At 34.9% G+C, this 13,644-nt stretch overlaps 12 non-coding genes across 12 annotated transcripts; all 12 read left to right on the plus strand.

Annotated features, from left to right (window-relative positions):
- Window positions 1-7,196: 7,196 nt before the first annotated feature.
- Trnai-aau lies at window positions 7,197-7,270 on the plus strand. The gene has a single exon. It is a non-coding gene; the product is annotated as a tRNA-Ile (tRNA).
- A 405-nt stretch (window positions 7,271-7,675) lies between these two features.
- On the plus strand, window positions 7,676-7,749 carry Trnai-aau. The gene has a single exon. It is a non-coding gene; the product is annotated as a tRNA-Ile (tRNA).
- Window positions 7,750-9,621: 1,872 nt separating this feature from the next.
- On the plus strand, window positions 9,622-9,695 carry Trnai-aau. Its single transcript has one exon. It is a non-coding gene; the product is annotated as a tRNA-Ile (tRNA).
- Window positions 9,696-9,943: 248 nt separating this feature from the next.
- On the plus strand, window positions 9,944-10,017 carry Trnai-aau. Its single transcript has one exon. It is a non-coding gene; the product is annotated as a tRNA-Ile (tRNA).
- A 408-nt stretch (window positions 10,018-10,425) lies between these two features.
- On the plus strand, window positions 10,426-10,499 carry Trnai-aau. The gene has a single exon. It is a non-coding gene; the product is annotated as a tRNA-Ile (tRNA).
- Window positions 10,500-10,586: 87 nt separating this feature from the next.
- On the plus strand, window positions 10,587-10,660 carry Trnai-aau. Its single transcript has one exon. It is a non-coding gene; the product is annotated as a tRNA-Ile (tRNA).
- A 248-nt stretch (window positions 10,661-10,908) lies between these two features.
- On the plus strand, window positions 10,909-10,982 carry Trnai-aau. Its single transcript has one exon. It is a non-coding gene; the product is annotated as a tRNA-Ile (tRNA).
- A 247-nt stretch (window positions 10,983-11,229) lies between these two features.
- Window positions 11,230-11,303, plus strand: Trnai-aau. Its single transcript has one exon. It is a non-coding gene; the product is annotated as a tRNA-Ile (tRNA).
- An 87-nt stretch (window positions 11,304-11,390) lies between these two features.
- On the plus strand, window positions 11,391-11,464 carry Trnai-aau. The gene has a single exon. It is a non-coding gene; the product is annotated as a tRNA-Ile (tRNA).
- Window positions 11,465-11,551: 87 nt separating this feature from the next.
- Window positions 11,552-11,625, plus strand: Trnai-aau. The gene has a single exon. It is a non-coding gene; the product is annotated as a tRNA-Ile (tRNA).
- A 1,350-nt stretch (window positions 11,626-12,975) lies between these two features.
- Trnai-aau lies at window positions 12,976-13,049 on the plus strand. Its single transcript has one exon. It is a non-coding gene; the product is annotated as a tRNA-Ile (tRNA).
- Window positions 13,050-13,452: 403 nt separating this feature from the next.
- On the plus strand, window positions 13,453-13,526 carry Trnai-aau. Its single transcript has one exon. It is a non-coding gene; the product is annotated as a tRNA-Ile (tRNA).
- Window positions 13,527-13,644: the final 118 nt, after the last annotated feature.

A 13,644-nucleotide genomic window follows, 5' to 3' on the forward strand; every position in this document is an offset into this window, starting at 1 on the left:
TTGCCAAAAACTAATAAACACTTCTCCCAATCATTACTAATTGAATGTTTTTTAGATCATTCAAATCGGATACTCCGTTCTCTCAAAAATACGATTTCTATTTTCTGCACTCTTTGCTCCGTATCTCCGAAACGGCTGGACCTGCCTTTGCCAAAAACCAATCAACTCTTTTCCCTATCAATAGGAATCGGATGTTTTTTGAACCATTCAAATCGGTTGATCCGTGCGCCCTAAAACGTGACTGGAAATTTGTATCCACACATACATACACACACACACACACACATCCATTTTTTTTAGGTATGCCAAAACGTTCAGAAATCTTCAAAACGTCGAGAAATGTAAAAATTTTTAATTCCGATTTTCGGCCCATTACAATAACTTACCCTACGGGAAGTTAAAAAGGAAGCTGTAAAGTATTATTGAATGAAATCACCCAAAAATTTAATACTATATATTCTATATACTTCTTATTTTTCTTCTTCTTATATTCTTCAATTCTTGCTCTTTTTTTCAAATTTCTAATTTTATTTAACTCTTAGCTTTATTCCAAGCTAATTAATTAATTAGCTTTATTGCTTAGTTCCAATATTTCTCTTCTTACTCCTAATACAATTCATCTATTCGAACTTTGTTATTCCTATTTTTTCTCAATTTTTATTCAAATTCTACTTAACAACTCAATTTTTTATTTGTTTTCAAATTAACTATACATATTTTTTTCCTATATTCTAAGTCAATGACAGGATTTGATCCGAAGATCCCAGTCGTGTGAATCAGGCACGCTACCGCGGAGCTATGCTCGCCACTATAATAACAGAAGGTGTAAAAATATATAAAAAAAAAAACATTTTGCTAATTTAGTCTTTACATAGTGTTTTATTATCTTTATGAATAAAAACTAGTGGTGCATGGCATCGTGTCTTAAGAAAAGTTTCTGGAACTTGCCGTACCGTAGTTTAAAACTTCTAAAAGCTTAGAAAGAATAACTTGCCTTACGGAAAGTGAAACAAATAGCTTTTGTCTAAAAATTTTGAATATTATAGAACATATTTGAAAAAAATAATACATTTGTAAAATTTGAAAATATTTTGAAAATAATTATCTTTATATTAAAAACTAGTGGTGCATGGCATCGTGCCTAAAGAAAAATTTCTGAACTTTCCGTACTGTAGTTTAAAATTTCTAAAAGCTTAGAAAGAATAGCTTATGTCTAAAAATTTTGAATAATATAGAACATTTTTGAAAATTTTTAATACATTTGTAAAATTTGAAAATAAGAAATCGACTTGAATATTTTTTTAATGTTTTTTGAAATTTTTTAAACATTATAAATCTATACACGGAACTTATAAAAATAAAGATAAAATTGGTACTTATTATTAAAATTCCTATAAAATATTTGATAATTTTATGTGCATGTGCCTAATAATCATTTATCATTTTTATGCTGAATTTCCGAGACCGCTGCTTCTATCTTTGTAAAAATCTTATCGTTTCGCTTTGCAAATAATAATTCAAACCGGTCTCACCTGAAAACAAATAAAAACGAGCTCCATCAATTTAACTATGATTTACACAAATCCTGGCATCCTGGTTATGCGAAATTCACTAGAATTAAAAATAACATGTGACACTAGCTATTCTTTATAAACTTAAATATCTCTTTAAATGCCTTGATTTTGTTCTTTATGTACGCATTGAATCAAATATAATATTACTAAAAAATATTTTATGTATAATACTGTGATATTTAAAGTTTGATAATAAAATAAACAATTTATAACAATGTTCTAAAAACAATAGCTTTATCAATCAAAATTGTTTTTTGTTATAATTAGAACGATTTTGAATTTTCTAATATGAAACTGACTGAAGTCCTTAGTGCGCATCATGTTCATGACCAAAAGCTACATTAAATTTTGGCAAATGGCCATCGTGGACTGTAGAACTTCAAACAAAGTCCGATCGACTTTCTGACGCCCAGTGACATAAAAATCACAATTTTAATTCAATATTAAGAATATATATTTTATATTATATATAGGAAAAGTAGGAGCTTGTTGTAACATTTATTTTAAATTCATATAACTTGAGATTCACTGATTATATTTCTACGAAATTATGATAGATAGTTGCTGTAACTATCTCTCTACCAAGTGAAGTAAAAACTAATTCTAAAACAAATAAACAATTTAGCGTTAGGGGCTAGTTGTAAGAACTACTGGAGCAAGTAGTAACGACAAAAAAACTCAATAATGCCTCTGATAATTTCTTCTTTACTCATTTAATAAAGGCTAATTTCGGAGTAGTTGTTTTTATACATTAAAACTACAATATTTAACTCAAATAAAATATATGATGCCTCCTGTAATATAATTTTTTATCATAAATCAACGTCTAAATTACACTCCATCCAATCTTCTTCAGTTTAGTCTTTATATATAATTTTTGTATGTTACAACGAGCCCCAAGGTTTGTTTCAACTAACCCCTGGTGTCATTTTTTTACATTAATCAAGATAGCTATTTATTGCACATTATCAAAGACTGATAAAGTGCGTTTTTGCAAAAGGCACGTTTCGAAGGTGGAGTCGTTTCGGAGGAATGAAGCGCAAAGGGTGTAAGAATGGTCATGAGTTTTTGAGAGAATGAATCATCTGATTAGATTAATTCAAAAAATCATTTGCTTCTGTTTTCAACAAATTTTCAAAAAAAAAAATTAAAGTTTCAAAAAACTCAAATTATTGAAATTTTTCTTAATTTGCAGAAAATTTCTTAATTGGAAAATTCTAAAAAATTTAAGAATTTAACAAAATTGATTTTTTTCAAAAATTTGGAATATATCGAAATTTACAAAAAAAAATATTTTCAAAAATTTCCAAATTCTCAAAAAATTTAAAAAAATCGAATTTTCTAAAATATAATCCAAAAAAATCGAACCTTTCAAAAATAATCAATATTTTGAAGAAATTTCAAAATCATCACAAAAATCAAATTTAAAAAAAAAAATTGAACATGTAAACATGCACATAAGTTCTTTGTAGAATACTCTTGCCGCCCAATTTAATAAGCACTTTTAAATTTACAGTGTGTATTTATAATAAATAATCAATTGGAATTATTTAAAATAATTATTGATTATTTTCATTCCTCGAATATTTAATTACAGTACGGGAAGTTCCAGCAATTTCCCTTATGGCACGATGCCATGCACTACTAGTTACTGTAGGCGTTGCACATTATATAATATATAGAATAATTGTTAGCGACTATATAAAACACATATTACTTTTTATTATAATATCTTGTGTACATTAATTTACAACCTTTTAAAAATATTGATTAATTTTCTGATTCACAAAGTCCCTGTTGGCCGCGAAGTCGCCATCCGGGCGCCGCGAGATATTCGCAATTTTCTTAAATTGTTTATTACTCTATATAACGATCATATTCATGATGACAAAAAATGTTCAATTTAATTTCCTATTAATATAACTGTGATGGTCTCTATAAAAAAATAATTTGAAACTAGAAGTGCATGACATCGTTCCTTGCTATACAAAAAAACCAAAGCGCGTAGGCGTCGCGTTGCAGCCTAACGGCTAAACCATTTAAATCTTGGTACACATAAAAATGCATACATAATTTGTACTTATTATTAAAATCTTTGTAAAATATCCGAATGATAAGTTTTTAACGCAAAATAGCAATTTTATTAAACTTTTTCTATGTATCTCCGAACACGCTAGACCTGATTTCCCCAAAATTTAACAAGTTTTCCATTTTGCCAATATAAGTGAAAAATGTTTCGAATCATTAAAATTGTAAACTCCGTATTCTCAAAATTACCATATTTTTGTCTCGTATCTTTGAAACGGTTGAACCTGCTTTTGCCTAAGTTTGTTTCATCAATAACAAATTAAAGTTTTTTGAATCATTGAAATCGGTCAATCCATTCTCTAAAAATTCGGACGAAAAATTGTATTTGTATATACATACACACATTAATCAATTTTTTCTTATGTATGTCGAAATGTCCAAAAACGTTAAGATATGTAAAAAAATCATTTTTGTTTTGTTGCTGTTATTATAACTTAATAAAGAATTTATAGTATATAAATGAAATTAGTTTGAAATTAAATGCTTCACACGTACGGCTATCTAACGAATTAATTGAGATACTGAAATCCGACTTTCTGAAATCACATCAGTTTTACACGCTAAATGTAATCAAAACTACGTAGAAATTTTATGCTTGGTTCTGAACAACCTAATTTACTCGACAGTACTAACTCAACGAATTTAACGTTTGTTCATGGAAATAAAGTGCTCCAGTTAGTTTAGAAACGTATAACTTGTTTTGTGCCATTGAGTCATGATTTTGAATGAGTTAATTTCAAAATAGAAGTTTAAAACCTTCACGTGTCATAAATTGGATTTTTTCTAATTCCTTAAAACCGTTAAGTTGGAAAGATTAATCCACAAATTAGTTTATATTGTTTTCTAATATAATTGTTTTTCTGCTATATGACAAAACACATATTGAAATATACAATTTAAAACTAGTGGTGTATGGCATCGTGCCTTAAAGCAATTTGTTGGAACTTCCCGTAACGTAACGAAATATTTGAGGGATATTAAATGTTTTCAAATATATTAATATAAATGCTGTAAAAATATTTATAAGAATTATATAAATTGAATTTACAATCATTTATTTACGTCATTAATCGTTTATTACAAATTTAAAATCATTTATTTAAAGTATATAAGTGAGCTTAAGAACTTCACTCACATTTAAAATTAAAATCTGAATTATATTCGATATACAATTTTTTTTTCAAAAAAATTACAATAATTTGTTTCCCCAAAGCAGTTGTTTTGTCAACATAACCAGAAAGTTTTTTGAATCATTCAAATCGGATACTCATTTCTCTCTTAAACTGCCATATTTTGTATATTTACCTCTGTATCTTCGAAATGGCTCGACCTGCCTTTGACAAAAACTAATCACCACTTCTTCTAATCATTATAAATTGAATGTTTTTTCGATCATTAAAATGGAATACTCCGTTCTCGCAAAAACTCGATTTCTGTTTTCTGCACTCTTTGCTCCATATCTCCGTAACGGCTGGATCTGCCTTTGCCAAAAACTAATCAGTACATCTCTGTATCAATAGGAATCGAAAGCTTTTTAAACCGTCCAAATTGGTTAATCCGTACACCCGAAAACGTGGACGAAAAAATGCGGACTTATGAAACACACACACACATCCATTTTTTTGAAAGTGTGCCAAAATGTTCAGAAACCGCGGAAACGTGAAGATATGCAAAAATGTTCATTTCCGGGAAGTTAATAAATCTAATATTTTATATGAACGCATTGCATATCAGTTAAACATATAATATGCTTCAAGGGCTCATTGTAACGGGTAAATAGTAATTGGCATTTTTCAATGGAATCTTGAACGATATTAAAATATTACATTGTATCTATTTGACATGTAAAGCCTTTCCCCCCTCACATTATGTTGTTATAGCATTGGTCCGCAAGGCCGACACAGTGTACAAAAGTGTGCACTTGCGTCTTTTTTGTCAGGAAAAATAAAATTGGCTTGCGTTATTATTATCGAGCAATCGTTAATAAAGTATAACAACTTTTGTGATTTCTAAATTGTTTAAATAGTTATTATCTTTATTAATGTAAAAAATTACTACTGGGGTCAGGTGTATCAAAACCTTGGGGCTAGTTGCAAGATGCAATGGCATTGTTTGGTATGTAGTGAAGATTATTCAAATTCAAGCGAAAAAGATGATAATATTTGTAGTTTATGATAAGAATATTTATTATCGAACACGCTATAAGCAAATGTTATCATTTAATCAAAAATTTCTAAAATTATTGTGTACATAGAGTTAATAACTCAATTTAGAATTCTTTGGGATTACATTAATTATTCATTTCTTAGGCAACATTATTCTATCACGTTTCATAATTGAGTCGAAATTAATAATGAGAATTAAAGTTAGTAAAATGACTGCGGATGACGGAAAGTTTATTAACAAATATGGAATCAATGAATAAATAAAATTAATTATAATGAAATAAAATTAGTGGTAGGTTTTTCAAAAAAAAAGTGGCAGTAAAGTAGACATAAAAGCAAACATATTATACAAAACTAAATGATTCAAATAAATTCATTTTTGTAGTAGGCCATACTAATATGAAGTTTTGAAGTATTATCTATTTTTGTCGATTTCAATAACTAGCATAATGAGTTAACAAATAGCAAACCAATAATAAATTTCTGTCAAGTAGAATGAAACAATATTTAATATTATATGAATTAAACCACTTTCAAACAAAAATTTGCTTCAAATCAATACATAAAATGAATTTACCACTTAACAGATCTCAATAAATCCTGACATGTACTACATTATATGACAACAATATATTTGATTATAGTGCTAAATGTGATTTTTTATGAAGTTAAGCAGGTATTGATTTTTATATAAAAAATATTTCTCATTGGATTTATTACATAAATATTTATTGTAATTTTAAATACATTATAAACTTAATGTATTATTATTATAAAGTTATAAAGTAAATTAAAACAATTTAACATAGTTAATTATTATTCATTAATAGTTGTGCTATTTTATATTTTGCTCAGTGTTATTTTTGTTTTTCATTATATTATGTAAATGGTACAATTTAACGAGAATGTACACGTGAGAAGTAAATTTATGATTTCAAAGTGCTGGATAGTGTGAATATTTCGAAAATATTCATTGAAAAATTGAAGGTGTATTTATGCATTTCAGTTACTTAAATAATTTTATTCAAGTTAAATTTGTTGTAACTATAAAATAAATAAATTTTAATTATTTTGCTACAGGGTAGAGCAACGCTTAGTCCTCGAGTATAAAAGTTTAGCCACAAATTTTATTTTAAGCGTAAATAATTGTAAGAGTTCATTGTTTCTAAGGTCGTGTCGATCAATTGCTCATGTGAAGCATTCGTTAAGGCCCATTAGCTCAGTTGGTTAGAGCGTCGTGCTAATAACGCGAAGGTCGCGAGTCCGATCCCCTCATGGGCCACAAATTTTAATTCAAGCGTAAATAATTTTAAGAGTTCATTGTTTGTAAGGTCGTGTCGATCAATTGCTCATGTGAAGCATTCGTTAAGGCCCATTAGCTCAGTTGGTTAGAGCGTCGTGCTAATAACGCGAAGGTCGCGGGTTCGATCCCCTCATGGGCCACAAATTTTATTGTAAGCGTAATTATAAGAGTTTATTGTTTGTAAGGTCGTGTCGATCAATTGCTCATGTGAAGCATTCGTTAAGGCCCATTAGCTCAGATGGTTAGAGCGTCGTGCTAATAACGCGAAGGTCGCGGGTTCGATCCCCTCATGGGCCACAAATTTTATTGTAAGCGTAAATAATTGTAAGAGTTCATTGTTTGTAAGGTCGTGTCGATCAATTGCTCATGTGAAGCATTTGTCGAGGCCCATTAGCTCAGTTGGTTAGAGCGTCGTGCTAATAACGCGAAGGTCGCGAGTTCGGTCCCCTCATGGCCCACAAATTTTACTTCAAGCGTAAATAATTTTAAGAGTTTATTGTTTGTAAGGTCGTGTCGATCAATTGCTCATGTGAAGCATTCGTTAAGGCCCATTAGCTCAGTTGGTTAGAGCGTCGTGCTAATAACGCGAAGGTCGCGGGTTCGATCCCCTCATGGGCCACAAACTTTATTGTAAGCGTAAATAATTGTAAGAGTTTATTGTTTGTGTGGGAGTTGTAATGATTATGACATTATATTAAATTAGAAACTCCCAACATGATAAAAAAATATAAATTTATTAACTGTAAAAATATTTCGATATCAAAAATATACATGACATGTCCGATTGTTTTATACAAATCAAAAACAGCCTGCTTGATATCGCCACATACTCCCTGCCCAGTGTTGATCTCACAGTTTCCATTTCTGCAAGCGTTGCATTCGTATCTGATGAGTTCTGATCAGAGAAAGAAGTTGGCTCTTTATCCAAATCAGGATCATTGGTTTCTTTGACATAAGAGTCCAGAATTGTGGAATCCAATAGATTATGTCAAATTTTGTTTTGACTCGTCGTTGTCACCGATAATGGGAGGTAGCATTATAAGACGATTTGTTGAGTTATCAGAGAAAGAGAGGTTGAATTGCATTCCAATGAAAAGTTCAGGCTCCAAATTATTTTTTCTGTCAGCAATAAACACTGAGGTCTGGGTATACCAAATGAGTAACCTCGGAAGTCTGATCCAGATAGTAAGTGCGTTAACTATGATGGATTGGACTGGACGTACCTTATAGGTCGTCACTGAAGACCAGTGATTATGGTGCTGCGTCAAAATCATTTTTTCTTAAATCTTCGAAAAATAAAACTCCTTTATCTTCATCTCCATCGTCGTGAGTCACCAATGTGGGAGTTGTAATGATTATGACATTATATTAAATTAGAAACTCCCAACATGATAAAAAAATATAAATTTATTAACTGTAAAAATATTTCGATATCAAAAATATACATGACATGTCCGATTGTTTTATACAAATCAAAAACAGCCTGCTTGATATCGCCACATTTGTAAGGCCGCGTCGATCAATTGCTCATGTGAAGCATTTGTTAAGGCCCATTAGCTCAGTTGGTTAGAGCGTCGTGGTAATAACGCGAAGGTCGCGAGTTCGATCCCCTCATGGGCCACAAATTTTACTTCAAGCGTAAATAATTTTAAGAGTTCATTGTTTGTAAGGTCGTGTCGATCAATTGCTCATGTCAAGCGTTCGCTAAGTCCCATTAGCTCAGTTGGTTAGAGCGTCGTGCTAATAACGCGAAGGTCGCGGGTTCGATCGGGCCACAAATTTTATTGTAAGCGTAATTATAAGTTTATTGTTTGTAAGGTCGTGTCGATCAATTGCTCATGTGAAGCATTCGTTAAGGCCCATTAGCTCAGATGGTTAGAGCGTCGTGCTAATAACGCGAAGGTCGCGAGTTCGGTCCCCTCATGGCCCACAAATTTTACTTCAAGCGTAAATAATTTTAAGAGTTTATTGTTTGTAAGGTCGTGTCGATCAATTGCTAATGTGAAGCATTCGTTAAGGCCCATTAGAACAGTTGGTTAGAGCATCGTGCTAATAACGCGAAGGTCGCGGGTTCGATCTCCCCATGGGCCACAAATTTTATTGTAAGCGTAAATAATAAGTTTATTGTTTGTAAGGTCGTGTCGATCAATTGCTCATGTGAAGCATTCGTTAAGGCCCATTAGCTCAGTTGGTTAGAGCGTCGTGCTAATAACGCGAAGGTCGCGGGTTCGATCCCCTCATGGTCCACAAATTTTATTGTAAGCGAAAATAATTGTAAGAGTTTATTGTTTGTAAGGCCGCGTCGATCAATTGCTCATGTGAAGCACTCGTTAAGGCCCATTAGCTCAGTTGGTTAGAGCATCGTGCTAATAACGCGAAGGTCGCGGGTTCGATCCCCTCATGGGCCACAAATTTTATTGTAAGCGTAAATAATTGTAAGAGTCGTTTGTAAGGTCGTGTCGATCAATTGCTCATGTGAAGCATTCGTTAAGGCCCATTAGCTCAGTTGGTTAGAGCGTCGTGCTAATAACGCGAAGGTCGCGGGTTCGATCCCCTCATGGGCCACAAATTTTACTTCAAGCGTGAATAATTTTAAGAGTTCATTGTTTGTAAGGTCGTGTCGATCAATTGCTCATGTGAAGCATTCGTTAAGGCCCATTAGCTCAGTTGGTTAGAGCGTCGTGCTAATAACGCGAAGGTCGCGGGTTCGATCCCCTCATGGACCACAAATTTTATTGTAAGCGCAAATAATTGTAAGAGTTTATTGTTTGTAAGGCCGCGTCGATCAATTGCTCATGTGAAGCATTCGTTAAGGCCCATTAGCTCAGTTGGTTAGAGCGTCGTGCTAATAACGCGAAGGTCGCGGGTTCGATCCCCTCATGGGCCACAAATTTTATTGTAAGCGTAAATAATTGTAAGAGTTTATTGTTTGTAAGGCCGCGTCGATCAATTGCTCATGTGAAGCATTCGTTAAGGCCCATTAGCTCAGTTGGTTAGAGCGTCGTGGTAATAACGCGAAGGTCGCGAGTTCGATCCCCTCATGGGCCACAAATTTTACTTCAAGCGTAAATAATTTTAAGAGTTCATTGTTTGTAAGGTCGTGTCGATCAATTGCTCATGTGAAGCATTCGTTAAGGCCCATTAGCTCAGTTGGTTAGAGCGTCGTGCTAATAACGCGAAGGTCGCGGGTTCGATCCCTCATGGGCCACGAATTTTACTTCAAGCGTAAATAATTTTAAGAGTTCATTGTTTGTAAGGTCGTGTCGATCAATTGCTCATGTCAAGCGTTCGCTAAGGCCCATTAGCTCAGTTGGTTAGAGCGTCGTGCTAATAACGCGAAGGTCGCGGGTTCGATCCCCTCATGGGCCACAAATTTTATTGTAAGCGTAAATAATTATAAGAGTTTATTGTTTGTAAGGTCGTGTCGATCAATTGCTCATGTGAAGCATTCGTTAAGGCCCATTAGCTCAGTTGGTTAGAGCGTCGTGCTAATAACGCGAAGGTCGCGGGTTCGATCCCCTCATGGGCCACAAATTTTATTGTAAGCGTAAATAATTGTAAGAGTTCATTGTTTGTAAGGTCGTGTCGATCAATTGCTCATGTGAAGCATTTGTCGAGGCCCATTAGCTCAGTTGGTTAGAGCGTCGTGCTAATAACGCGAAGGTCGCGAGTTCGATCCCCTCATGGCCCACAAATTTTACTTCAAGCGTAAATAATTTTAAGAGTTTATTGTTTGTAAGGTCGTGTCGATCAATTGCTCATGTGAAGCATTCGTTAAGGCCCATTAGCTCAGTTGGTTAGAGCGTCGTGCTAATAACGCGAAGGTCGCGGGTTCGATCCCCTCATGGGCCACAAATTTTATTGTAAGCGTAAATAATTGTAAGAGTTTATTGTTTGTAAGGCCGCGTCGATCAATTGCTCATGTGAAGCATTCGTTAAGGCCCATTAGCTCAGTTGGTTAGAGCGTCGTGCTAATAACGCGAAGGTCGCGGTTCGATCCCCTCATGGGCCACAAATTTTACTGTAAGCGTAAATAATTTTAAGAGTTTATTGTTTGTAAGGTCGTGTCGATCAATTGCTCATGTGAAGCATTCGTTAAGGCCCATTAGCTCAGTTGGTTAGAGCGTCGTGCTAATAACGCGAAGGTCGCGGGTTCGATCCCCTCATGGGCCACAAATTTTATTGTAAGCGTAAATAATTGTAAGAGTTCATTGTTTGTAAGGTCGTGTCGATCAATTGCTCATGTGAAGCATTCGTTAAGGCCCATTAGCTCAGTTGGTTAGAGCGTCGTGCTAATAACGCGAAGGTCGCGGGTTCGATCCCCTCATGGGCCACAAATTTTATTGTAAGCGTAAATAATTTTAAGAGTTCATTGTTTGTAAGGTCGTGTCGATCAATTGCTCATGTCAAGCGTTCGCTAAGGCCCATTAGCTCAGTTGGTTAGAGCGTCGTGCTAATAACGCGAAGGTCGCGGGTTCGATCCCCTCATGGGCCACAAATTTATTGTAAGCGTAATTGTAAGAGTTTATTGTTTGTAAGGTCGTGTCGTAATCAGCATTCGTTAAGGCCCATTAGCTCAGTTGGTTAGAGCGTCGTGCTAATAACGCGAAGGTCGCGGGTTCGATCCCCTCATGGCCACAAATTTTATTGTAAGCGTAAATAATTGTAAGAGTTTATTGTTTGTAAGGCCGCGTCGATCAATAGCTCATGTGAAGCATTCGTTAAGGCCCATTAGCTCAGTTGGTTAGAGCGTCGTGCTAATAACGCGAAGGTCGCGGGTTCGATCCCCTCATGCACCACAAATTTTATTGTAAGCGTAATTATAAGAGTTTATTGTTTGTAAGGTCGTGTCGATCAATTGCTCATGTGAAGCATTCGTTAAGGCCCATTAGCTCAGATGGTTAGAGCGTCGTGCTAATAACGCGAAGGTCGCGGGTTCGATCCCCTCATGGGCCACAAATTTTATTGTAAGCGTAAATAATTGTAAGAGTTTCATTGTTTGTAAGGTCGTGTCGATCAATTGCTCATGTGAAGCATTTGTCGAGGCCCATTAGCTCAGTTGGTTAGAGCGTCGTGCTAATAACGCGAAGGTCGCGAGTTCGGTCCCCTCATGGCCCACAAATTTTACTTCAAGCGTAAATAATTTTAAGAGTTTATTGTTTGTAAGGTCGTGTCGATCAATTGCTCATGTGAAGCATTCGTTAAGGCCCATTAGCTCAGTTGGTTAGAGCGTCGTGCTAATAACGCGAAGGTCGCGGGTTCGATCCTCTCATGGGCCACAAATTTTATTGTAAGCGTAAATAATTGCAAGAGTTTATTGTTTGTAAGGCCGCGTCGATCAATTGCTCATGTGAAGCACTCGTTAAGGCCCATTAGCTCAGTTGGTTAGAGCATCATGCTAATAACGCGAAGGTCGCGAGTTCGATCCCCTCATGGCCCACAAATTTTACTTCAAGCGTAAATAATTTTAAGAGTTCATTGTTTGTAAGGTCGTGTCGATCAATTGCTCATGTGGTGCATTCGTTAAGGTCCATTAGCTCAGTTGGTTAGAGCGTCGTGCTAATAACGCGAAGGTCGCGGGTTCGATCCCCTCATGGGCCACAAATTTTACTTCAAGCGTAAATAATTTTAAGAGTTCATTGTTTGTAAGGTCGTGTCGATCAATTGCTCATGTGAAGCATTCGTTAAGCCCATTAGCTCAGTTGGTTAGAGCGTCGTGCTAATAACGCGAAGGTCGCGGGTTCGATCCCTCATGGGCCCAAATTTTACTTCAGCGTAAATAATTTTAAGAGTTCATTGTTTGTAAGGTCGTGTCGATCAATTGCTCATGTGAAGCGTTCGCTAAGGCCCATTAGCTCAGTTGGTTAGAGCGTCGTGCTAATAACGCGAAGGTCGCGGGTTCGATCCCCTCATGGGCCACAAATTTTATTGTAAGCGTAAATAATTATAAGAGTTATTGTTTGTAAGTCGTGTCGATCAATTGCTCATGTGAAGCATTCGTTAAGGCCCATTAGCTCAGTTGGTTAGAGCGTCGTGCTAATAACGCGAAGGTCGCGGGTTCGATCCCCTCATGGGCCCAAATTTATTTAAGCGTAAATAATTGTAAGAGTTCATTGTTTGTAAGGTCGTGTCGATCAATTGCTCATGTGAAGCATTTGTCGAGGCCCATTAGCTCAGTTGGTTAGAGCGTCGTGCTAATAACGCGAAGGTCGCGGGTTCGATCCCCTCATGGCCCACAAATTTTACTTCAGCGTAAATAATTTAAGAGTTTATTGTTTTGTAAGGTCGTGTCGATCAATTGCTCATGTGAAGCATTCGTTAAGGCCCATTAGCTCAGTTGGTTAGAGCGTCGTGCTAATAACGCGAAGGTCGCGGGTTCGATCCCCTCATGGGCCACAAATTTTATTGTAAGCGTAAATAATTGTAAGTTTTATTGTTTGTAAGGCCGCGTCGATCAATTGCTCATGTGAAGTATTCGTTAAGGCCCATTAGCTCAGTTGGTTAGAGCGTCGTG

Source organism: Ctenocephalides felis, unplaced genomic scaffold (assembly GCF_003426905.1).
Source record: "Ctenocephalides felis isolate EL2017-DRISC unplaced genomic scaffold, ASM342690v1 CF-g0.4_SCAFFOLD_01170, whole genome shotgun sequence".
Taxonomy (NCBI): domain Eukaryota; kingdom Metazoa; phylum Arthropoda; class Insecta; order Siphonaptera; family Pulicidae; genus Ctenocephalides; species Ctenocephalides felis.